Source organism: Cupressus sempervirens, chromosome 10 (assembly GCF_028749045.1).
Source record: "Cupressus sempervirens isolate cs-2001-9-10 chromosome 10, ASM2874904v1, whole genome shotgun sequence".
Lineage (NCBI taxonomy): Eukaryota > Viridiplantae > Streptophyta > Pinopsida > Cupressales > Cupressaceae > Cupressus > Cupressus sempervirens.
Window position 1 is genome coordinate 831351195 of NC_143127.1, and position 27334 is coordinate 831378528.

The 27334-nt window shown below is 33.0% G+C and overlaps 2 pseudogenes across 1 annotated transcript; one reads left to right on the top strand and one right to left on the bottom strand.

Annotated features, from left to right (window-relative positions):
* Nucleotides 1-3549: 3549 nt before the first annotated feature.
* LOC149536546 (G-type lectin S-receptor-like serine/threonine-protein kinase At2g19130 pseudogene) lies at nucleotides 3550-6334 on the top strand (annotated as a pseudogene). The gene has a single exon (XR_016357261.1). The product of XR_016357261.1 is annotated as a G-type lectin S-receptor-like serine/threonine-protein kinase At2g19130 pseudogene (transcript).
* Nucleotides 6335-12377: 6043 nt separating this feature from the next.
* On the bottom strand, nucleotides 12378-13944 carry LOC149536547 (putative UPF0481 protein At3g02645; annotated as a pseudogene).
* Nucleotides 13945-27334: the final 13390 nt, after the last annotated feature.

The window sequence follows — 27334 nt, forward strand, 5'->3', positions numbered from 1 at the left end:
ACCTTTTTTGTAGACTAGGTTGTTAGCCACCAAGTATCCTCTTGTATGTTGTCTTACATTTTGATAAATATCATGGAATGCCATTAAACAAACATGAACTAAAGACTGTACCAATTATTCCCATCACATTAGGAATCAAAAGACAGCTCTCATCACCATGTCATGGGCTATTACCTTACATAAATCCCAAGGGCTAATGCTACAAAAAGAAAAATAAAATGACATTGGTAAAATAGAGAGATAGGGAATGCCACTTACAACTATTTCTAGACTGAAGTATCTAGATTGTTTTTGTATCCAACCCACTTTTACTTTGATAGGTATTGTAAAATGCAAAATAATCCATATACAATTAAACAAAAAATAGAGGAGTTGCACTCGAATCAACTAGTATTGGAAACAAGATGTACCCATTTCACATGTATAGAGCGATAATAAACATACATAGCACCATTGGTGTGACCGTCACACCCTTCAAAGGTGAAAATGATTAATGTGTCTTTACCACATAATTACAATTTGAATAATTATTTGGTGGGATGGGAAAAACATAGTTGATTAATGGAATTATAGAACTAGACCCACTAGAAGCTAAATGGGGTGATATGGAGAAAAGTGTTATCTTTTTTCAATGGTTCTCTTGCACTTTTTTGGCTTTGAGAAGTGGTTGATGAAGTAGAGAATGGAAACAATGGTTTGCTGAAGTGGTTGAGTTCTTGGTGGATGGTAAAGAATGGAAAGAAAAAGATTGCTAGGATTTGGAGGAAATTTTAGGGAACTTGACTTGCCATGCACATAGTTTGGAGTGCCCAATGATTGTAAAGGCCACAACTATTGTGGAATCTAGGAGGGAAGAAGAATTTTTGATAATGTGACTTAACTCTATATTTGTATAGTTTGTTATGGTGTTAGCTATTAATAGTACAAAATAATGTTAATAGTTCTCCACATTTTAGTATATTGGTTGGACATTTTGGTGTGACAATATTTCTCTATTTGGTATATTGGATAGCAATATCACCTTCATAGTGCTAAATAAACTTAGTAGATAATGATGGTTAACTTAACTAGTTAATATTGATTATGGTGCATTTTATTAAGGATCCAAAGAACTTATAGGTCAATGACAAAAATAGGTATTGAAATCTACTTTTTATATATATCAATGGAAAGGGAGTTAACCCATACCATCTCTTATTTTAAAATATTTTTCCTAATAATACAATTGTATTATTTAGTAAGATTCTTTTAACTATATTTCAATTTCGAAGTATATTTTTTTCTTTTTCTCCTATATTCAGTTATCTTCTATTGATTTATTTTTTACATTTTATTTCCTACATATAATTATTTATTTAAATGTATTGTAATGGAATAATCTCGAACACTTAATATTAATTGATGTTAAAGTAATTTTATCCTCAAATTTATTATTTTTATGATATTTGCTAATATTATTTTAAAATTTAACTTTGTTTATAAATATTAATGAGTTTATTTTGATTTCTATGATCACTATATTACCTTGAGATGAAAATCTTATTTTGGATAATTAATGCCAATAGGCATTCTACAATGGCAGAATGGGTGGAGTGAGATGGTGTGAGTGTGTTAATGTTAACTTTTATTCTTCTAGGTTAAATTTGACAGCCATCTACATGTCAAAATTTTAAATCTGATTATAAACAAAATATACTTTTAAAAATAATTTAATAAATACCACATAAGTTTTTTGTTTAAATTATAATTTTGGAGATATAAATCATCCAATTTTGTAGAAAATAAAATAAAAAGCTTAAGTTAGTGAAAAACTAAATAAATAGAGATAAAAGAAATATAAATAATTTTAGATGTAGTAAATTAAATTATAATTATTATGTAGTGGATATCTATTGACATTTCTTTAGATAGATTCAAGGTTAAATTTGAAAACCATCTACACGTCAAAATTTTAAATTTAATTATAAAAAAAATATATTTAAAAAAAAAATTCAATAAACACAACATTAAATATTTGTTAAAATTATAATATTTGGATCTTAGGAGATATAAATTATCATTTTTTTTAGAAATTAAAATAAAAGGTTTAGATTAGTGCAAAAAAGTAAATGAAGATAAAAATAAATATAAATAGTTTTGGGTTTAGTAAATTAAATTTTAATAATTTTGTAGTGGATATCTATCGCTATTTCTTTAGATAGATTTATTTAAGATATCTATACTAGTTAGACAATAGTTTTATACTTCATTACTATTAAAAAATCATTGATAATTAACAAAAATTTGTTTGTTGCGTAAATAATAAATAATATAAGATTTATTTGATTCATTTAAGATATTATTAAATTTTGATTATAAATATAATTTAATAATTTATAATATCAAACAATTAAATGTAAATTAATAAGAATATTAGTTAAGACAGACATTGAAACTTAGAACCTCCTTTTAAATACTTATGCTTCAAACAACTAAATTCTTTCAAAAATATATTTCAACTTTAAATACATCTATATTATAATGCTGATCAATTCATTTTTTTATATCTAATATAATTTTAATTCTAATAAAATCTAAATAACAAAATATTTTAATTATAGTATTATTTTAATTATTTTAAATTATAAATATAGTCATCAAACAAGTTTTATTTATTGTGTTCACCAATGTGATGTTTGAGCATGTGGTCCCAAATGCTCATTAATGCAATTCATCGTCATGGAACTTAGAAAAGATTTTGGAATCACATTTATAGACTTAGCTTGGAAGAGCGCACCAAAGACGATTTAAACAAATTCAGTGGGGTCAGTATGCTTGACATTTATAGACTTGACTTACCAGTACCCACGTTTAGAAAAGAATTCAGTGGGCTGTCAAATCGTTTCTCTGTCAATTCAACGTAACCTTCGTAGCGCCTTCTAGAAATGTATGATATTTCTCTGTTTTAGCAATCTTCACGTTAAAAATATGTTTATATTCTACCCTCCACATGAACTTAGAAGTAGACATTGATAATTACGTTTTATTATTAAATTTAAAAGACAGTTCTTTTAAATATATCCATATGATTATAAATCATTTTTTTATGAAAAGAAGTGAAAAAGTTATCACAGATAATTAGGAAAAAAATCTGCAATAAAATACAATAACAGGTTAATCATACTATTAATTTATTATAAATATTCTCTACATCATTAAAATTAGAAAAAAATGGATCAAAAAATAATTAAATTAACAATTGGTCGCTGATCATTTCTAAAATTAACAATTAAGTTAAAAATAAATGTAGAACTGTATTGAAAATTATAATTATAATTATAATTATTAATTACGAGAAACTGTCTTGTCAGGCACCAAGCTGATGCCTGACGAATCATTTCCTTTATTTGATTATTTACTTCAAATTATGCATTATTTTAATTAATGAGGATAAACATTAGCGTCATGCTAATCTAGAATTTGGACGCTATCTTGTACTATTATCAGACTGCGACATCTGGAATTATTGGGTCAAAGCAGACGAATATTAGAATTTACTGGCGTGGGATATTGGGCGCTCCTTTGGCTATATCTCGTTCATTGTGTACTCTGTTTCGCAACTACAATGGCGATTAAGTATTTGGCCCTGGCGATTACTCTGAGTATTACACTGCACAATTGCAGTGCTCTAACATTTGATGGCAGACTAGCTGATACACTTCAGTTGGGGGATTCGCTTACTGGAAATCAGACCCTAATTTCGAAGAATGGGACGTTTGCACTGGGATTTTTCAATCCGAGTGGAACGAAAAATTGGTATATTGGAATCTGGTATGCACGGGTCTCCCAAAAGGCCATAGTTTGGGTGGCTAACAGAGATAATCCTGTCAAAGGAATGCCCGCCGTTCTGAACTTTTCAAGGGACGGTCATCTCAGATTGTTTGATACAAGGGGCTGGTCAGTTTGGTCGACTGATATTGGTCAGAATGGGTCACGAGCTGTGATAATGGACTCTGGCAATTTCGTAATTCTGAGTGATCATGGCCACAACAAGTCTGAGACTGTGTGGGAGAGTTTCGCGCATCCGACAGATACATGGTTGCCTGGCATGAAGATTTGGAAAGGCACGAAGCTAATTTCCTGGAAGAGTTCTTCTGATCCTGCAAGTGGGCTCTTCTCTTTCGGAATGGACACGTCTCCAGGAAAGGCACAGACGATGCTGTTCTATAACAACACGGTTCCGTACATGTCCAGCGGGGAATGTACTGCAACCAATTATTTTGGTAAGGTTCCGGAATTGGAAGGTCAGAGGAAAGTTCAATTCTCGTGTGTGAAGCTTTCTCCTTCAAGAGTATATATTAATTTCAGCCTAAATCCTATAGATCATACCCTCACGGGGCGCTTAGTGTTAAATACGAACGGTGAATTACAACTCTACTTCTGGATGGATGATGGCATGTGGAGTCTGAGGTGGTCGACACACCGAGGTCAATGCAGTGACTTCGAAATCTGTGGGGCGAATGGACTGTGCAATGCGAATGATGTGTGTAGTTGTGTTCAGGGATTCACTCCCAAGAACGGCTCTGAGGGTTGGTGGTCAAGCGGATGTGCTCGGCGAAGGCCTCTCCATTGTTCTGTCGCGGAGGGCACAACCGACGGTTTCTTGGAAGCGAAGAACCAATACTTCATGTCCGACAAAGAAGCCGTCTTATACAACAAAGAGCAAACTCTGCAAGGGTGTCGGAATTCTTGTCTCAACAATTGCTCCTGCACAGCCTTTGCTTTCTCTGCTTCTGATCCACCCGTCTGTAAATTGTGGTTTGGGGATTTATTCGGAATGCGGGTTTCGTCGGAGGGCCAATCTGTTTTCATTAGGGTGGCTGCTTCTGAGTTGCCGTGCCCGACAACGGAGAGAAGGATCAAATGCCCCGCTCTCAGTATTTTACTTTCTGCCGCTGCCGTCTTTTGTGCTTTTTTAGCTCTCTTGATCGGCGCATTTGTTCTGTGGAAACATCGAAGGCTGTATAGGACAGACATCGAAGAGGAGGTACCAATTTCGCTGAAAAGGTTCCGTTACAAAGAGCTGCTAGTGGCAACGGATAATTTCAACCACAGGCTGGGGAGCGGAGCATTTGGGTCCGTTTTCAAAGGAATTCTTCCGGACAAGACGCTCGTGGCGGTAAAGAGATTAGAGGGTTCCGTGCAAGGAGAGAAGCAATTCCGCACGGAAATTGTCACAGTCGGTAGAATACAGCATGTGAATTTGGTGAGGTTGTGGGGATTCTGCGCAGAAGGCTCTCAAAGGTTACTGGTGTACGCCTACATGTCCAACGGCTCTCTCAACTCCCTCCTCTTCACCAAGTCAGAAAACGCGGAGAAAGTGTTGGACTGGAAGACCCGTTTTCTGATCGCTCTGGGCACTGCACGAGGATTAGTTTATCTCCACGAGGAATGCAGGGATCATATCATTCACTGCGATATCAAGCCTGAAAACATTCTTCTGGACGGTGATTTTAGCCCAAAGATAGCTGATTTTGGGTTGGCAAAGCTGGTGGGCAGAGATTTCAGCCGTGTATTGACGACAACAAGAGGAACTCGTGGGTACTTGGCCCCCGAGTGGATCTCCGGCCTGCCAATCACTCCCAAAGTGGATGTATACAGTTTTGGTATGACGTTGCTGGAAATTATATCCGGTCGTAGAAATCTGAACTTGAAGGTTCAGGGGAGTCGATTTTTCTTTCCTACATGGGCTTCATCTCAGATTCGGAGAGGAAACATTGTAGACGTTGTGGATGCGAGGATAGCAAGCGAGGCAGATATCAAAGAGGTGAGAAGAGCCGCTGTGGTGGCTGCGCTGTGCATTCAAGACGATGAGAATGAGAGGCCGAGTATGAGTGAAGTGGTGAAGATAATGGAGGGTAGGATGGAGGCTGCTGCGCCCCAAATTCCGAGGTCTCTACAGGTGCTACTAGATCAGCTCGACGACGACGACAGCGACAGCGACGGCTGCGGTAAAAAAAAGCTTTCTAAATCATTATAATTTAAACCTATCCACTCAAACCTATCCACTCAATTGCCTCGATTACGTGTATAGCAACATCATCATCTCGCCCGACGCAAAAGACTTGACTTAGTCAATATACACGTTCAGAAAAAGCTTTACCTTGACTCTTCAAGCCGTACTACAAATAACGGGTGGAGGCGAAAGCATCGGGTGGGGTCTGTGAGCTGTCAAATATTTTCTATTTAAGTTCAATGTATCTATAAGTCGGTCAATGCGCTGCATTTCGAATAATGTATTACCTTCTAATGAAAATTACTTTTTGATAGGGAAAGTTTAATTAAATTAAACAAATCTTCCTACAAGTATCCATTTAATCTTTTTTTAAAATTTGGTTTAAATATATTTGATTATATTTTAAAATTATTATATTTATTATATATATAAATGAATTTTATTTCATAGAGAGCTCAAATTATATTATCTAGCGCAAAAATAGAATATTTATATGATTTTCATATTGACTTTTACAATATTTATAATTGATTATATAAAATTTATTTTCATAAATTATAATATCATTATCTAAATATTTTTAATTATTAGTACTTGTCGTAGGCTAAGTACTATTGTGACACTTTTTAGATTTCATTCTTTGATGAGTGATTAAAACTAATAAAATTAAACTTAATGTAATTCTATTGCTTAGTCACTTTTCAAGAGTCTACAATTCAAGTCCTTTAAAATACATATATTCACTCTATTTATTTTCCAATTGAAACACATATTTAAAAGTTCATAGCACCACTCATCCTTGAATATTTGAATTATGTATATGTTTACATTAAAAAAAATGCTTGTTTGAATATATGCAAATAATATATGATAAACATCTATTCTATTATTTTCTAATGAATTTGAATTTCATATTCAAAAGTTTAAGTGTTTATAAATTGAAGAATGTTGGCAAGAATTGTAAAGGTTGGCTTTAAATCTATAGATTGTTGGTGACTAATTCTATCTACATGCGATTGCATGATTTATGTTTCCAACTCTACACTAAATCTGTTTCTTTCCATAATTTATGGATAGGTTAACTTCATCTTTAACAGTGATTTTGCAACCTAAAGCTACAAAATAAATTAAGAATTTGCTAAAAGAATGAAGCCAAATTGCAGATAAAAAAAGTAGAATAAACAGAGCTGTTAAAACAAAAAATCTCTTTCTCATTGATTGATTTTAAATTGCATTCATATGCATGATTTATACAATCTTAACTATCATTTCATTTAAGAAATCATGATGAATAACTATGAAATGAGACTCATTTGATCTTTTGTTCTCAATAACTTGCAATCATGATAGTTAAATAACCACATCTAGTTGAGACATTTGCAGAGGCCATTTTTGCAGGGGCAAGTGCATTTAGGGCTTACTGTTTTCTTCTTATGATGCATGTTGTCTCGAGTAGACCATTCCACAGGCTATGCCCAACAATCCAACAATAATAGGAAAAAGTAACAGCCAATTCCTATAGGGTGTAAAATTCTTCTAGTTGGAAATTAGGGCTTCTTCCCCATGCAGGTGAGTTTTTTGTGGCCTGTGTATGAAGTTTTGTGCATGGATTTTGACAACTACAATTATTTGAAAAAAGGAGATGTATTTGAGAATTGCAAATAATTTTTCTTTTGCATGATATAGAGAACATAAAGATGTAGATCATGTATGAAGCGTGTGACTTTTCTTATGATTGAAGGTGGGAAATCACTATCTTCTTTGTTGTTCTAATGTAATCTACAAAGTAGGCTCAAACTTGATCCCTAGTACAACTTAGAATGTTACTATTATAAAGAACAACTCCATTAAGTTACAAAATCTGGTTACTGTTAGCTTCAGTCATGATTTTTAAACTATTGAAAAAAGTCACTCTTATTTCTTAAGAAATACACCCAAGTGTATCTAGTGCAATCATCAACAAATATAAGAAAGTAAGATACTCCCCCAAGTGATTGAGTTTGCATAAGACCACACACATCTAAATGCACTAATTCAAGAATAGTTCTTTTCTTTACATTGGTTCTTATTATAAATTCACTTGTATATTGTTTTCCTAATGCACATCCATCACAACTAATTTGTTCATCATTAAATATTGGAAGACCTTGCACCATCTCTTTTCTTTGTAGAGAAATAATATCTTTTAAATTTAAATGACCATAACTCTTCTGCCATAGCTCTTTAGTAGATAGACATGTAGCAATAATTGCATGATGACTTTCTATTTTGACATCAAGTTTACACAAACCTCCCATTTGGATTCCTTCAACATTTTTCATATCTTTAACTTGACAACCGGTCTTCAAGAATTCAACTATTAGACCTTGATCATCAATTTTTGAAACTAAACTCAAATTCTTCTTAATTCCTAGGTTATACATAACATTATAAAGTTTATTTACATGATCATTAGGTAGTTGTACACTTATGTCACCACATCCTTTTACATCATGTGACCTATTATCTCCTAAATAGATCTTTCGACCATCATTTTTCTCTTAAATTTTTTTGAACCAATTTCTATGATATGACATGTGGGATTGATGTCCTTGAATCTATAAACCAATCATTACAATCACTTGATTTAGCTGATAGAGCAAAGTCATAAACATACAACTTTAAATCATGAAGGTTATCACTTATTATAGCCCCACCATTCACAAAATTACCCTCATATTTGTTGTTTTTGGACTCATTATCTCTCTCTATAATGTTCATATGCATAATCACCAAGTTTTCCACTATAATTACAATTTCTAATTTTTTTTACATTTGATTTTGTTGCTTCCCCATCATGATGCCTTTTCTCTTCTTTGTCCCTTTGGTTGTCAAACATACCCCATCCTTTGTTCTTTGACTATTACTCTCCTTTATATGGCTTCTTTTCTTTCACCATCAAAGCTAACTTTACGCATTGGGATTTGTTATTCACATGCTTCTTTCTTTCCTCTTCTTGTAGAAGGATATTTGCCAAATTTTGAAAAGAAGGTGTATTTTCTTTTGCAACCAAATTAGTAATGAAAACTTGATAATCACTAACCATTCCATTCATAGTAACTGTTACTAGATCATAACTAGATGCTTATTGACCAACATCAACTAACTTATCCCTCAATTCCTTAACTTTTGATAGAAATTCACTAACACTTTCATTTTGATAGACAATAATTTGATCTTTAAAAGAAATTTTTTATTTGAGTTTGTAATCTCATACAAATCTTTCAAAGCTGACCATGTACCACTAGAAGTAGTAATGCCTCTTATGTGAGGGATAATTGAGTCTATTACTGACATACACAAGACAATCTTGTCTTTTAATTCTCTTTTCTCCCAATCTTGGACATTGGCTAGTGTTGTTGTAGGTGATGTAGGCTTGGCTTCTTTGCCATTTACAATGGCCCAAATATATGCCCTTCCATTAGAGTCTACATTTTGAACTTCCAATTAACATAATTGGCACTATCTAACTTATTTGATTCAGTTAGATATGAATCTACAATATTGGTCTTCACAAATAAAAAAGAGAGAGAAAGCTAACAAGAACTTTTTATCAAAAAAATTCTTATACTTGAGAGTATTGTCACAATGAGTACTTCTCCCAATAACACCAATTAGATCAGCACATTAGCTGATATTACTTGCAATAATTCCTTCTTTTGCACACATATATATTGCATCTTTAGCACTCCAAAGAATTTTTGAAAATACCACAAAATGAATCTTAGACTTAGCTCTAATACCATATTGCAAAATAGAGAAGGCATACTTAAGAAAAAATAGATAAGAGAAGAAGAAATAACAACTTGATATTATTGAATAATGGAAGCCTATTTGTGCAATTGAATGAACAACCTACATACCTAAAATATTGCAAAGGAGATTGACAACAAACTCTAAAGTGTTTGACAACACACTAAAAGGGTTTGACACCACAACACGAGTAATGGAAGTGGACTACTCTAGATAGCTAACTGGATCTAAGATAAAGATCTAAAATTAGTCATTTGTTCAAACTAGAACTCTTTGACACAACTACAATTAAACTAAAGTCTTGTTCCCAGCAACTCAAACTTGAGTTGCCACATGTGAAGCTAGTTATTCATTATTCTAATAGTCCATAAATTTCTTCTCCTCTGCACCTTATTTTTTTACCTCCTTTCACATGAAAAATGCATGTAACATACTTTCACCATGCTCACCATTATGATGCAAGGGCATCTAAGAGTCAAGGCTATTGACTTAGATGTGGGTTTTGATCGAAATATACTTCCAAGGGTCATAAATTTTGACTCAGATGTGGGTTTTGGCAAAAATGTTATAGACAATTGGGTGAGGAGTTATTTGGATTGCGAAAGTAGCTTTGCTCAATAGGTGGTCATTTCATCATTTTTTTCAGAAGCTTGAAATATTGTATTGACCTCAGAAATTGGCATTTTGTGTTTTTTTCCAATTTTTTTAGAAAGTTGTTTTCGTAACAAATCTAAAATCAATTTTTTGATTTTTTTGATTAATCGACAATTCATCTTGCTTTCGTGGGGGGCTTTTCTTGGGAAAAATGGGATTCATAGGATGGGTTTTAAAAATTACCAAAAATTTAAAAAATGTATTTTTCCCAATAAACTACCAAATATGGTAATTTTAGGAATTTTAATAAGTAGGCATTTTAGTTCATTCTAGAGGAAGAGTAGAGTTGCAAAAGTTTAATGAAGAATTATGGTGTTTTTAAACTTTTGAGTTGTATCATTTTCTGATATATTATTTGAAGAGTTTGGGTTACATCACATTCCCAAGTTATGCATGTAGTCTCCATTATTTTTTGAATTTCATTTAAAAATAAATTCTTTGTTGATTTTCACATAGTTATCCATTGCGGACGCTGTTGATGTGCTAGATGTGACTAGAATTTCATCCTAGCCTTCTATTGGATTATATCTTATTATATAATCTCTTCAATCATGCTAAACTAATATAATCACTTTCAACCATATAAATTCTAATAGTTGGAATAATCAAAATTTGATAAGATACGGTAATAAGCTTAATTTTTTATTTTATTTATAATATTATTAAAAATGACACTTGATATTTAGATTTAAATAGGAAATACAATATAAATATACATAAAATATATCAAGTCTATGTATATTGATATTTGTTTTATTTATATATGATTTAAAGAGAAACATTATATGAATATATATTTACAAGTGATCAAATAGTTCATTTGAATTATGTATTTGTTTACATTTAAAAAAATGTCTATTTGGATATATGCAATTAATCTATGATAAATATCTATACTATTATTTTCTAGCAAATTTGAATTTTATATTCAAAAGTTTCAGTGTTTATAAATTGAAGAATGTTGATAAGAATTGTGAAGGTTGGCTTTAAATCTATAGATTGCATTTGACTTTATTTTGAAATAGTGTTTCACAAGTTTGTTCTATGCATATGTTACAATTATTGCATTTCATCATATAGTATAGTTATGCAATAACAATATTTTGAAATATATCTTGTAACTATTTTGTATTTATTTTGAAAATAATTATGACACACTATTTTAAAAAAATACTCACAACATCTTTATGAGTTGAAGTTGTCTTATTTGGTTTCTAGTGAATTTAATATGTTTGGAAAAATTAAGTCTAGCATGTAACTTAAAATAAAGTGGTATGTTGATCTTTATCTTTTGGAATCCTTCAGCATACAATAATTGTTGGATACTTTTATAAAAAAAAATATAAGAATAAAAAAATTCATCATATTATTTGAAAAAAAAGAAGCACAATGCCTATTTGTGTTGAAGTTGTCATATTTAATTTCTAGAGTTTAGTATGTTTGAAAAAATTAAGTGTAATACACAGTTTAAAAGAAATTGATGTTGGTTTTTATCTTTTAGAGTCCTTCATACATAAGATTATTGTTAGTTATTTGTAAAATACAAACTGCAAAAAATAAACAAATTCATACATAAAGGTAGGATAATATCAAGACATTTATTTATTCTAAGTAAAATCTTATTGATATATAACTTCAATAAGAATAATCACTACATACTATTGTTTACTAAATTTTTTTTTGAATCCAACAATTTTAATAGCTTCATTTCAAGTGTACCAAACACAAGAATTATGGAGACCCAAAAAAATTCTAAAAAATTTAATCTTATGTCTGTTGTGAGGTACAATAATTTTTTAGAAAACTATCGTACAAACAAGGTATTAGCTATGTTTATATGACATCTAATCAAGTTTATAGATGCTCAAAAGAATGTTGACTTCACATCTCCTGGAATTTAAGAACAAAACAAAATAGATAGACCCAATATGACTGGCTACTTTGCATTGGCATATATTTGCTTGAATATCTGCACCATTGTAAGCACTGCGGCCGCCACAACCAGAACCACACCCCAAAACATAGTGAAAGTTCTCATAAACCTTGGATGCTTCTCCATAAACTCACCAATTTGAACCATGGTTCGCCTTCTATACCATTCAGTCACACTAATCTTCAACTCCCCGAACTCATCTTCATCTCCAAAACTGAAATTGACTCCTCTGGACGTTGAAGAGGTTAGTGACTTGCTTATCAGTCCCAATGGAGCTCTGAATTAGCCCCTTCTTCCTCAGCAAAACCACGTCTTCTTCAGCATGAATTAACCCATTCATCAGAAACACGTACTCTGAGATAATGCTCAGCTCTTTTTCTTGGCAAACATCGATAGCCATCAGGTTCCTCAAGATCACCTCCGTAGTATCAGAAACATATATCACAGGGAGAAACAAAGTCTTATCCCTTTTCACAAAATGAAGATTATCTGCAGACTGAACTCCTTCGTACCATCTGAACTTCATTCCGTTCCTGTACAACTCTGTCGCTGAAGCCATCATCTGTTTACGATGAGTCTAATTTTCACTTTGGCGAACTGCTTTCTCACGAGGATGACCACGGTGTCGTCAGCGGCAGTGACGTGGCACTGTATTTTGAACATCCCCCGACTTCTCTGCATGGGCGCACTCGTCCACAAAAAAATCATGAAAAAACCCTAAAATGTGGTTGTATTCCGCCAGATTTTTGTACTTTGATTCGAAAACTTTCATCAATTTCATCTCCCTGTCTCTATGCTGTGTTTGTTGTTCCTTGGCGCTTGGCTGAAGATAATAATTGAAAGGGTGGACCAACGCAATTATACCGTCACATATCATTCTGAGCAGCTCTCTTCTCGTCGTTTCTACCGTCGATCTGTGCTCCATTGCCAAAAGCTCTAGGAGCAGTACTATTGGAACCTGATTTTTGAGCATCAGAATGTCGCTTAAAATGTCGAATTGGCAAGATTGGACCCTGTTTCTATTGAAGACAGGATCGAGCTTCCATTGTGATTCAACATTCAGATCCCATTGTGTTTCATCTGGTAGAAGCCTGAGCATCTCTAGAATGAAGCACCCGTCCAACGCGAAGGCCCATGCAAGGAGTTTTGGGTCACGTTCCACTTTTACTTCATAGCTTTCAGTTAGCTTAGGAAGCAAGTTGTGCACTCGCTCCACCAGAAAGCGTGCATGCTGCTGTTCCCGTGGGAGCCTTTTCGCTGTCCGATTCACAACATTTATTTTGTAAAGCTCCATCTGAGAGAGTGGCTGAGATATCCTGCGATGGAAAAGGCCCAAACAGACCACCCGAGGCACATATGCGTCCCTGTTTAAGCTCATCAGATAGTTGGGCATTGAATTTATGGAAATAGGAGAAGGTTTTCTTGTCTAATCATCTGACTCGATGTTTTCTGCTCTGTGAAATTCAAACTTGCCCTTCACGTCATCAAACCATGATGAACAAGTCTCTGGGTCCACTGCGGATAAATGCCACTCTTTTACAACCTGTTTATTGGCGCTCTTTCTGGCCATGCTCAACTTCTTGAACAAGCGAGTACAAAGAGATGAGTGAATAAAGAATGTAGTACTCTTTTCGATCGACAGTGGGAGAATCTGTCTGGAGTTACAATCTACTTTTCCCTGGCCCAGATTACTACTTTCACCTGCAAAGGTAAAGTATCCCACATCTCAATCTATCGCTGACATTACTTTCGCATGACAATTGTGTAGCGAATCAAATAAAGAAAATGAAAGAAAAGTTTAAAGTTGAAGTGATTAATTCATTATTTTCAATATTATAATTCTGATTGGTAAGCATATCGTGATATTTTTCATTAAGATAAAAAGTAGTTTTCTTTAAAGATGAATGTTCTTGATTTATTGCATCTTTATTCAGATAAGAACCACAATACATTTGAAGTTATCCTTTGAATAATGTATTTTAAGAACTTGAAAAATTCACGATAACTAGATCAAGTCAGCAATAACACTCCCTTAATCTTTCATAAATTGATTCTTTAAAAAATATATATCTTTCTACATGATAGATTTGATGTTTTCAATGAAACATTTCTAATCAAAAGGGTGTGAAGACGTGTGCACAGTAAATTGAATTATTAGATCAAATATGCAAAAATGATAATATATAAATGAATATGACCATTTTTTGAATCATTGAATATATATTTTTTTAATGAAATTTGTAGAATGATTGGAGATGATAGAGAACACAATTCAACAGAACACACACACAATGAGGAACAATAAACAATCGCTATCGCGATAATATAAAAGTATAAAGACCAAAAACAAATCTCAAGTACTAATCAAATGGGAATAAACACAAGAAAAATACCTTTGTTGCAGCTAGGTGGAATATTTCTCAACAGCTCTATTCATGGATGGTGCAGTGCATGACCTAGAATTAGCTTCTTATTATAGTTTTTATGAAGATGGCGCTGTGCCAAAATTTGATTCTTTACGTCCGGTTTGGGAGAATTTTTTAGTCTTTGTTTCATTCTCATGATGTTTCTCTTTTCTTTTTATCAGCCTTAAAATGGCTTTGGTCAATTCAGAACGCCCACCAGTTGATGCGATATATACCCGGAAAAGGCTACAACACCAAATTTAGACAATCTTCACTAAGTCAGCTAACCATTGTAACTCAAGTTTAGAAGACTGCTCTGGGGATATTTTGACACTCGACAATACTAACAACACAGCAAGCACTGGCACTGGATTGACACCAGTGCTCGGTCCACATTGATCACTTAGGAGTAGGCACGAACTCAGTTAGCATGAGGTGACTTGATGAACATTGGTGAACTCGGTAGATACTAAAGGGCTCGGTTGACACTATAGCTCGATCAACACTACCTTCCTTCTACTTGGTTAACATGACTTACTCGATAGACTCTGTGAAGCTCAGTTAACACTACATTCCTTCTTGGTTGTACTGATGAGCTCAGTAGACTCTGTCAAGCTCAGTAGCAATGTAACCAATTAAACTAATTAAATGTTGAGTCACTACCTGACAAATGATTTGACCATCATGTCAACAGACATAATATGCATGTTGTATGGAGACTTCATGGTTGTTCATATATTTTGAACATTATTGTAAGTGTGCAAATTTATGAGAAATTAAGTGGAGAGGCATTGGCTGGTTTTTTATTGGTATATTTTTCTTTGGTTTATCCACATAAATTTTGTGTTATGTGTATTTTTTCTTCTATTCAATTTTCTGCAATTGTTGATTTTTATTACAAGTAATACATGTAATTATTACAATTATTTAATAACATGGGTCTTTAGGCAATAGATTATCAAAACAATTGATTGATCTTTAAAACTATCTAATTAAATTTTAGTGAGAGCTCCTTTTACAAAATGCCTTTGAATATTTAGATTATTTACATTGTCCTTGTCTTTTATTAAAAATTTTTTCTTCTTGCATTGAAACAATTCATTTGAAAAAGAACAAAATAACATATGAAGGATTATTAAATTGAGTTCCATTCATAACAATCTATTAAATTTAAATCCATTTATTCTAATATATTAAATTTAGTTCCCCTTCATAACAATCTATTGTCTTGGTCTATTAGCACAATGAGAGTTGTGTACTTAGAGAAAGAAACTATATCACTCATAAAGCCATTAGTCAATATCTTATTAAATACATATCGATGCAAGGAAGTGCTAATTTCAGAACAAATCATCTATTTTGATCAAGTGAATTGTATTATTTATATTCATATTAATTTCAAAATTGAAGATATTTATGAAACTCCATTCGAAAGATTACACTTTTAAATAGTTTAGATTTAGATGAAAATACCTCTAGCCACTATTCTAAAAACTTTTTTTTAGTTTCAACGTAGATTTTATTTAAACTCAACCTTATCAAGACAAACTCTTTTTTGAAATATCATTGCAAATGAACAATTTTGAAAACAAATATACCATAACATAAAGTTTAAAACATATAACAAAAGAAAAAGGCATAGGTGACCATTTCTATAACTAAGATCCACAACCCAACAATAATATTACAAGGATTGCATAAAAATAAAATAAGGGTAGAGTTATGGCTGCTTCTTTCATGGAGAAAATAAAGTTCTTATTGACTTCATATGTTCTCCGCACACACACACACACACAAATATAATATCAATATTGTTGAAGACATAAATAAAGGTCTTTATTGGTAAACATGGGTTGCATACAGACTTCTATCAGGTAGTAAATTTCCTCCTAGAATAAGGTTAATGAAAGAAAATAGAGCTTGATAAGGATAAATCAATCATAAATAAAAGTCTTTGCTTAAGCTATGCCCTCTTTGATTGCTATTGGGCACTCAATAAATATAATACTAAATTTCTAAAGTGTAATATGAATAGTTGTTTGAAAGGGAACCCAGGGATAACTAGAGTTGGGGGTCTGATAAGAGATTGTAGAGGGAATCTGATTCTAGAATTTACTAAGAATTTAGGTACAAACTCTAATAACTATGTAGAGTGAATAACAATGTGCTATGGAATTAAAAAGTTACAATACTTTGGGGTGGATAATATTGTGATGAAGAAAGACTCAAAAATTAATATTGACATATTGCAGAACAAAGCGAAATTCCCATGGAATCTCTATACTCTAGTATCTGACTGTAGAAGATGCTTTCTCTCTTTTAATAAGGTGATAATTGAACACACTTTAAGAGAATGAAAGATAGTTGCAAATTATTTTTCTACTTGGAGCCTAGCCTATGACAATTGGCATCATGTTATTGCCTTCTACAATATGCAAGAACTAAAGGACATTTTTATAAATGATAGAATGAAAAATCACGGAAGTTAGTAAGAGAACAGGCTTGTGTGTTCTTGAAGGATATAGGTGTAGAGTGAAAATTCTTAAAGTATTTTTCAAAATGTTTTGGCATATATGCACCAAAATCATACAAAAAAGTGGTCAAGTATCAAGCTAAATTGACATAGGAATTTTTGTAATAGAACTTATTTAAACCTTTTTAACTTAGCATTTAGAGGTGGTTGTAAAAATATGAAGACTACCATTTTAGAGCAGATGATTAAAATTTTAGCGAATATTTATCTTTTTTTGGAAATGATGACACTTAAGGTGGGTGATAATGCTGAAGTCGAGAATATTTGGCCGATGAATTTGAAGTACCTTCTAAAAATGAAGAAGTATGAGCTAAGCCCTTTCATTATTAATTGTAAGTGTCCTATCATAAGTTAGAAAGTTTCCAAATTAGTCAATGGGTGTACATCAATAATTAAAGAGGGGTGATTCAGTGGGGATGGTAAATTAGTAAGCATCTTTATAATTATTGCCCTTCACCTCATATCTTTTGTTAGCGATTCTTGGCTCTCTGCAAGCTTTCATAAAATCCTAGTTAAGTGTCCTAGTTTTAGTGAGAAGATAATCATGTAGAGTGAGACCATTGATCAGAGTATTGTGAGGATTGAAAATAACTTAGAGGAGGGAAACCAATTTTTTTATAAAGTCTACATTATGGGTCACCCTCTAAAACGTGTTGAGATGAGAAGTTGAAGGGATTTGATTGTAAAACAAAGAAATATGTAACTACTTCAAAAGGGTAGGGCTAGATAATTACATTCTAGTAATACACAACCATAAAACTCTATTGTCTTCAAAAATTTCCAAATCATGATATAAAAGTTAGGTTGTTATTTGGAGTGCTAAGTCTAGCCCTATGGGAACCCCCAAAAAGAGTAGAAATTTTAGAAGAAATCACTGAAGTGTATAAGTAGGACTCAAAAGGTAATTTAGATAGTGAAGAGGGAGATAATAAACTTAAACCCAAGTCAAGTTTAGGGGAGAGAAGGTTTGCAAGATTTAGAAACAAAAAAGAAAGAACTATAAGGAGGAGAACAAGGAGGAAACCCATGATACTCAGAACAAAGAGGTGATATATGAAACTAAAGTGAAGGAAACTCTGGAAATAATGGGAAGTAACACCACTAAAGATGATGACTTTGAAGCAGAAGATGCTGAAGGAATAGAAGATGAGGAACATGAATCTTAGGATTATCGTATTGAGGTTGACCTAGGAATTCAAGAGAAGGTCTAGTTGCCCAAAATGTTAGAGGATGAGTGTAGTAAAGAAAAAGACAATCCTTTGACCAATGTGCAAAACAATATTCACAATGTTGAGAAGGACTTTACTAGAAAGTTAATGGAGCTTCAGGGAAAAGTTGATATCCTCAATAAAAAAGTTTCTAGTTTTATAACAAGTGTCAAGATTGGGGTGGTGATTTCCTCTATTTGTAGGGTTCAGAAGGAAATATTTAGGAAGGTTGTGTTTGGCACCATCACTAGAAAGAGAAAATTCAAGAAGGATGACCTACTTCAGGACAAAAATTTTGAGGAGGAAAAAAACCTTAAGGATCTCACCAACTTGATGGAGGACCTCAAGTGGTTGGTAGAAGATTGGGAAACTTTTAAGAAGACTTAGTTATTTTTTCTTGCTTGTTCCTTTTTTTTTGTCTTTTATCAATACTTATGTGTTTCTTCTACTTAGACTTGGTACATTGTGTTCTCACTATTAGAGTGAGGTTGTCATTGCATCAAAAGATTGATCTGTCAATGCTTGATACAACCACTCAACTTATAGTACACAGGAGGTGGTTAAGCCCTTGTAACGAATGCCAAGGGGAGCATTGAACAAATTTCTAATAATCTCCCCCTTAGTGTTACTTGAGTGTCTAAGGGTTTGAACTTGTCACCAAGCTTTGATACCACTTGTTAGAGTGGGGTTATCGTTGCATCAAATACCGATCTATCAATACCCAATACAACCACTCAACTTATAGTACACAAGAGGTGGTTAAGCCCTTGTCAGGAATCCTGAGGGGAGCATAGAACAAATTTCTAACATTCACTTATAATTTTGAAACACAAAATTAAAACTTGTATGTATTTGGTTAATCCCCACTCCTATTGGGGCTCAAAAACTTTCTTTGACTTTGCTAGTTATTGTAGTTTAAGTAATATTGTTAGTGTTGTTAGCGTTGATATTGTTATTACTCTTTGAACTTGATGGTTTTTTATTAATGCTACTCTAGTGTGACTCTTGCCATTTGGGCTTCAATTACCCTTTTCTTTTGCTTGGTTGTAATGACATAAATTAGTTAAAGGAGTGTAGTAATGTTGTTACATGGGTTCAAGACTCGTTTCCCACCTTTCTTAATCAAAAAAGATTTCCAACATGAACTATGAAATCCAAACTTGAAATATTTCTTATGAATAGGATTTTTTTTACTACCAATGCTAATAAATTTCCAATGAAGTACAATATACATTCCCACCATCTCTCTTACATTCATTGTATCATAATAACAACCAATCCTATCATAAGTTTAATCAAAAGATATAATTTTTTTGAAGTGTCAATTAATGAAAGATTAAAGAAGTCAATAACATTAAATTTCCATAGTCCATAATACTTGTATTGTTTCTTTTGGTTACACCTATATGCCATAAAAGATTAAGAGAGCGTTATCTCACATAATTGCAACTAGAAACAACAATAAATAATTAAGGGGGTGTTATTGCTAACTTGATCTAGTTATCATGAATTTTTCATGTTCTTAAAATACTTTATTTAAAATATAAAAATACTTCATATGTATTATGCCTCTGATATAAAATAAGGATGCAATAAAGAAAGAGCATTGATCATTTGGAAATTATTTTTATCTCTCTTAATTAAAAAAAATTGCAATATTCTTAATGATCGGAATCATGGTATTGAAAATAATTCCTTAAAAATATTTTGAATACTTCAATTTTTAAGATTTACTTTCATTTTCTTTGTTTGATTTGATAACACAATTGTTATGTAACGATTTTGAATACTTCAATTTTTAAATTTTACTTTCATTTTCTTTGTTTGAATTGCTAACACAATTGTTATGCAACAAAACAATGATAGATTCTCTTAAAATTATTTTTAATGACCACAATTTTATTAATATAAGTCTTTTCTTTGTACAAACAAGCAACCTAATCTGCTACAACATTTATTTTCCCTAAAATAAATATACTCCTTACTTTCTTATTGGTGCACCAAGAATACTTATTATCAATACAGAATAATATTGTTCAAGACATGAGTAAAGGTCTTTATTGGTAAAAATGGGTTGTGTATGGACTTCTATTAGGTAGTAAATTTCTTGTTGAAACAAGTCTAACAAAAGAAAATAGAGACTGACAAGGATAAAACAATCATGAGTAAAAGTCTTCATTGAAGTTACACCTTGTCTGATTGCTAGTGGACACTCAATGAATGCAATAACATTTTCTAACATGAACTATGAAATCCAAACTTAAAATATTACCTATGAATTTTTTTTTTACCACCAATTCCAATAAATTTTCTATTAAGTACAATATACATTACCACCATCTCTCTTACATTCATTCTATCACAATTACAAAATGATATTTTCTTAATACACATTACAAGAAGTAAACACTAACTCATAGGTCAATAAATTTTACAATAAAAGATATAAATAATATACTCAATTTCCAATGTGATCCAAATCATGTCAGCAATGAATTATATAGAACCCAAATCAACAACCTCAAATATACACATCACCAACTCCATACAAAGAATCATAACATATTATTTCACCAAGCAACTAGAACTTGAATGAAGAAATGCCTACATAAAACAAAATAAAAAAATCTAATATATTTAATCAATGTGAACCTACAAACTAATAATAACACAATCCTAAAACAATAATAAGTAGCATGAATACCATCCAAAAAATTCACATAATCTCTAACTCAAAATCTAAACTAATGTTCAATACTAATCAACACAAATATTGAACTACCAAACCTTATCATAATAAGAGATAGCTTTTTGTATTCTTAATCACAAACACCAATAGCTAGGGACATAATTATAACTCCCAATTGATACAAACACCAACTTCACAGTCTTAAAAATCAAATCCAATTCACACCAAAACAAATACTTAGTCACTGAACTATGAACATTGTAGTACCAACGACATAATATATCTCTTAAACAACCATGGAAACCTTTGTAAGTTGACTCTAATCATCAAGAAACATATCAAAACCTCGAACAAGAAGAAAAAAATTGATCTTCAATATATCATCTAAACGTCATGAATTATCCAAATTTAACAAACACAATATATTGTCTACAACAACTATAATAATATGTGAATTTCAATGAAAAGACACAATTGGTATCATACATCACTAATATTTGTCATACTCAAATATCCAACAAAGTGTTGGTCAAGTCAACAATGAAAAGGACAATTTAGAATATGTAGTGGATATTTGTTCAAAATGACCACTTTTTGAACTCCGTGCACATAAAATATCTTATAAAATTTGTAATAACATTGTAGGAGGACAAAAGAAAAAGATATGATCACTTAAATTGTAAATAAAGAAAATCCAAAAAACTAGAAATTTTGATGTATCCTTTAATACCTTAGGATATATGAAATAAACTATAAAACTACTGAATTTTTTTCCCTTGTAGAACTCTTAAAATATATCTCATAAAATACAAATAACTACAATGCGAGACAATGTGATATGAAATCGAATTACTTACACTAGATTATTCAATAAAATAAAACTAGTAAGAGCACTTGCAACCAATCAAATTAATTATATTGTTTGTGAATCATTACAAAAGAAGGTTTTAATATGTATTGGAAAATTAGTCATATAATTATGAATTATAAAATTTAAGGAGATTTATAATGAATGATTCATTAGGCACAACACTTGTTAAAGGTTTGTTAATTGCGGTTACAAGTGATGTGGGCTTACCCTTGGAGGAAACTCCATATTTAAGTGTGTTTAGACTGGAGTATATTTTGATGAGTGAACTCAAAAAATTCTTGATTCTTTAAATCTCTATGTATTCCATTCATTTTTAGAAGAAATTACGAATCATAAATCAATCAATAAATTTGACTTGAAAACTGCAAAATTAAATCCTAGTAATCCTAGTAAAAGGGCTTGGCTTCCTCTTTCTTTTTCCTAGCCTTGAAGACACAATATTCCATGGAATATAGAATAAGGTATGGAAAATAAATCAGATCATGGTTCTTGAAATGGTTGAGAATGGGGAAATGGTAGTAATACAGTACCTGGAATCGATCCTCAAAACTAATATACCTCATAATGGTGTGGAAAATCACATCCTAGGGCTTCAAAAGATCCTCTCTGGGAAATCAACCATGCATGTAAACTAACTTCCTATTAGCTTTAAAGAAAATCCTCAGACTGGTTTCATCAGACACCTTGGCCTACTTGCATCAATTCTTGTCTTTCAGGGATAACTCTTTGAACCTAGTAACAAGCTCCTCCATGATTTCAAATGTCATCCCATTAATGTTTACCTTCCTACTAGTCCAAGAGTTTATGAATTACATCAATATGTACTCATCATGCTTTTCCATTTCTTCCATGAATGACAATAATCCTCCTTCCCATAGATAAACCCAAGAAACCTCACTTTTTTTGATATAATCCTCACCCTTCATTGGTTCAATGTAGTCATTGGCACCCATTTCTTTACCAAGATCAATCACAACCTTCTCAAAGTTTTTTGACATCCCCTTATTATAGATTAAATTGTGGCAGCCGCAACAGATTAAGTAATTCACATTTAAGTTGAAATTGTTAAGGTAACCAAAATCCATCATAAGAACACAAGGCTTCATAGTTTCAAAATCCCTCTCTTAGTGTCATTTGTGATCAATGCCTTACCTTGAAAAATGATCCCTCACCAACTGTAGTTGGAGTGAGGTTTGGTGAAAGTGTCAAATTGTCATCATATCTTGTTAGTTTTTAACATTTGAACAAATCCACACCACTTGTCCTTTGTATCACAAAAAGAAAATCTTCACACAATCTTGACAAAGCTTAACTTTATGAAAATAAATTTGATGGCCTTGACATCCATGCAAATTCATAAAGATGTGCGACCTTTTGTAATGTTTCTTACAACATTGTAAGAAGTACACTCACATTCCATCATCACTTGAGTTGATGATGGAGTTTTGCTGACATCCTTCCATTTGATTATTCATGTGACATTATGGCCAAATTTTTCCAACTCATCTACCACACTATTTTCTTCTCAAGAAATGTAGTCCAAGTGGACCTCTTGACACCCCTCCCTCAAATTGCGAATTTCTTCTATTATCCTTTTTATCTTCTAGCTACACCAACACTACTTTAATAATCAACATTGAATCCCCCTCAATTACCAATTTGGTAATTCCTCTAGCTCTTGCAATTCTCATACCAGATAGAAGAGTCAGGGCTTTACCTTTGTTGTTTGATTCACCTCAATAATTCCAAGTATAGGTGACCACCAACTCCCTAGTATTCTTCCAGAAGACTCCCCCAACTTTTGTACTCCTAGCCATTGCCAACCCATCAAAATTAAGTTTTAATCATGCTTTAGGAGGGGTGTGACATGTTGTTCTATGGTTGGCCATAAATTTGGAGTTATCAAACTTTTCCACCATTGGGCCTAATTCCAAAGCAAACACTCACTTCATATCTTGTCTTCCCGAGGGGTTCTGGGGGGCTTCCATCACCAGATCCCACTATGTCCCTTTAAGAGTCTTGTAACCTGTTGGACCCCTATCAAACTGGGGGTGATATTGTCCTTGAAGATTATGTTATTTTGCTCCTTCCAAATTTTCCATGAGACATATGGGGGAATTATTCTCCATAAGGTTTTTAGATATGGGTGATTAGATGATCCATCCTAGTGAACAAATTAATGTAAGTTCTCATTAACACACCACTAGACGTCCCATAACATAGGGAAACCCCTCTAGACATCCAACAAAAAAGGGTAGTGGATGAGAAGGTGTGGGATAGATCTCACTTCTTTGTAACATAACACACAACATTTAGCTAACTGATACCCTCTCTTTTTGAGATTATTAGTGGTGAGAATTCTCTTATGTAAGGTTGTCCACGAAAAGAAATTTATCTTTGGTAGGATCCATGGGTGCTAGACCATGAAGTTTCCAAATGGGGTAGGTCTCCAAACCAAAGAGTCACCAACCAGGGTGGAAGGGATTTGATAACTCTGGATAAGACTCTAGAGTTCTGGAGTGAGCCTCATCCTAGATTCTCCTAATTATGAATTCTTTTCCATTGTCTATCGGGGGTGATATAGCTTTAAATCAAAATACAATCACGTCTCGTACAAGCCTCTCTCAAGGGATGAAACCTAGTGTGCATGAGGCGGCCATCTTTTATCCATTGGTCTTCTTAGAAGTCAATGTTGTTTCCATCCCCCACAACCTAGTGAGTACCCATCTTCAAATTTTTTTTTGGTGTGCACCACATTGTTCCAAATTTTAGAACCCTGGGGGACTACATGGGACCACAAGATGTGTTGGAACAAGTCACCTCCAAGATACTTGGCATTCACAATATTGCACATTACCCAAGGAGTTCATCAATTTCTAGCTGACCTTAGTCAAGGGGGCCTTATTCATATGTCCTATGCTCCTGATGTTCAGACCCAAAAGAGCCTTAAGATGACAAAATTTTTCCCATCCCACCAAGCTCATTCTAAATCTCTCTTTAGATCCCAACCACAAGAAATGTCTTTATAGTTTTTCAAGAACATCCCTATATCTTCCAAGGAGTTTAAAAATAGAGATGAAATACATCAGAATACCCTATAAAGAGGCTAAGAGAAGTTGGAGTTTCCTAGCGCTGCTCAGGATCTTTTCTTTTTAGCCTACAAGTTTTCTTTAAAAGTGTTCAACCAGCCCATTCTAGTACTGGGTGGAAGCTTCCTTGATTGTCAATGGAAGGCCAAGATAGGTATCCAAAAGACGTGTCTCGTTGTATTCAAAGATTTTGGTCACCTTTTCTCTCAAGCTAGTGTCTGTATTGAAAAAATATAATTTACTTTTCTAATAATTGATGCATTTTCCCAAAACCTTCTCATACTAATTTAGAATTTCTTTCAAATCCCTAGCTTCATGGAGTAAAGATATGCCAAATAAGGTGTCATAAAAAAATTTCTTGATAACCTATGGGGGGCACAAAGATGCAAGTTTAATGCCTTTTATTCTACCAAAATTAGCCAAGGACACTAAATTTCTGCTCAACATCTCTACCACAATGATGAATAGGTAAGGTGATAGGGAGTCACCTTTCTCTAGACCTTGGGAGGAAGAAAAATTCTAATAAAATTCTCATTGAATCCTAACTTGATCAGAATATCAAAAAAAAAATCCCTCTTGATCTTAACATAGAATGAATTACCTCATGTGTGGTTATGGGCACATTGAGAATTTGTTGCCCTGATATAAAACTATTCTGGTGTAGGCCTATAAACATAGATCAAGCAAGGGCTTGATGAGGTTAACCATAATCTTTGTGAGGGCTTTATAGATCGTGTTGTAGATACTTATGGATCTAAAATATTCAAGATGACTAGGGTTATCCATCTTAGGTATTAATATTGTGAATGTCTAGTTAAGTTCCTTCAACAACTTTCCAATACTGACAAAGTCATTCACAATGTGAACCATGTCATACTTAATGATATCCCAAAATTCCTAATAAAAGGTCAGGGGATACCCATCAAGCCCTAAGGCTTTGTACTGGTTTATACTGAACAATAGCTTTTTTACCTCCTCCTTATTGACCTTACCAATCATGGCCTCATTCATCTGTTCACCCACCACTAAATTTAGTGACCTTAAAATACTTTCTTGCATGTTAATAGTGACCTAAGTAAATGGGGGTTGTAGATCTCCTAAAAATAATTAATGGACCAATCTTTAATACCCTCCACTTTCATTATCTTTTGACCATTATTGTCAACCAAAAGGTTTATGGTGTTCCTCTTTTTTCTCCTTGATGCTAAGCTATGGAAGAAGGCCATATTTTGGTCACCCTCCTCCAACCATTGAACCCTAGATCTCTAATTCTAGAAGATTTTCTCTTGATTCATAAAGATCCATCCTCTAACCTCTTTGCAAATTCTTTCAAGTTTCCTAGCAATACAAAAATAGTCATTCCTTCAACCAAATTATTCCACCACCACACAATACAATCCATGAACTCTAGATGTTAGTGCTACATGATTTCATACCTAAAAGGGCCTTCATCTATTAGTTTGATTTTGTATCCATGAGAAAACTAATATAGAATGGCCTAAGATGGTCCTCAGATCTTCCTTTAGGGAGGTACGTGGGAGAATGTGCCAACTGACTAAGATAAGGACCCTGTCAAGCCTAACCTGGATAAGATATTTGCCCATTTTTTTGTTAGACCATGTGAAAGATGAACCTTGAAGGTTAATATCAATCAAGTCATTCCTCCTAAGGAAGCCCTCCAAGTCATGCATACTCTTAGAGAAATCCTCCAATCCCCCCATTTTCTCCAAAGGGCAGAGAGGAGTATTAAATTCTCCCATACACAATATGTTGTCCTATCTCATTAAATCTACCATTTTAGTTGCCTCGTCCTAGACTACTAGCTTACCATTACATGTGTTGGGGCATAAAAGTTGAACAAATTCTAGTTACCAACTTGGGAGGTGAAACCCATTAACAAAAAATAGGTATTGAGGAGGATCACCTTGCCCACTACCTTGTTCAGGTTCCACAACATTGCAATGCCTCTAGATGCACCATTTTCACCACTAGATGCAAATTTAACTCTTGGCCAAATGTAATCAACCACTCTAGAGAACACATACTCTATCATTTTCACTTCTTGAAAAGAATCATTTTAGTATTAAGTTCAATGATCTTTTGTTTAATTTCATACTACTTCCTGGGACTATTAAGCACTCACATTCTAGGATATTATCTGCATC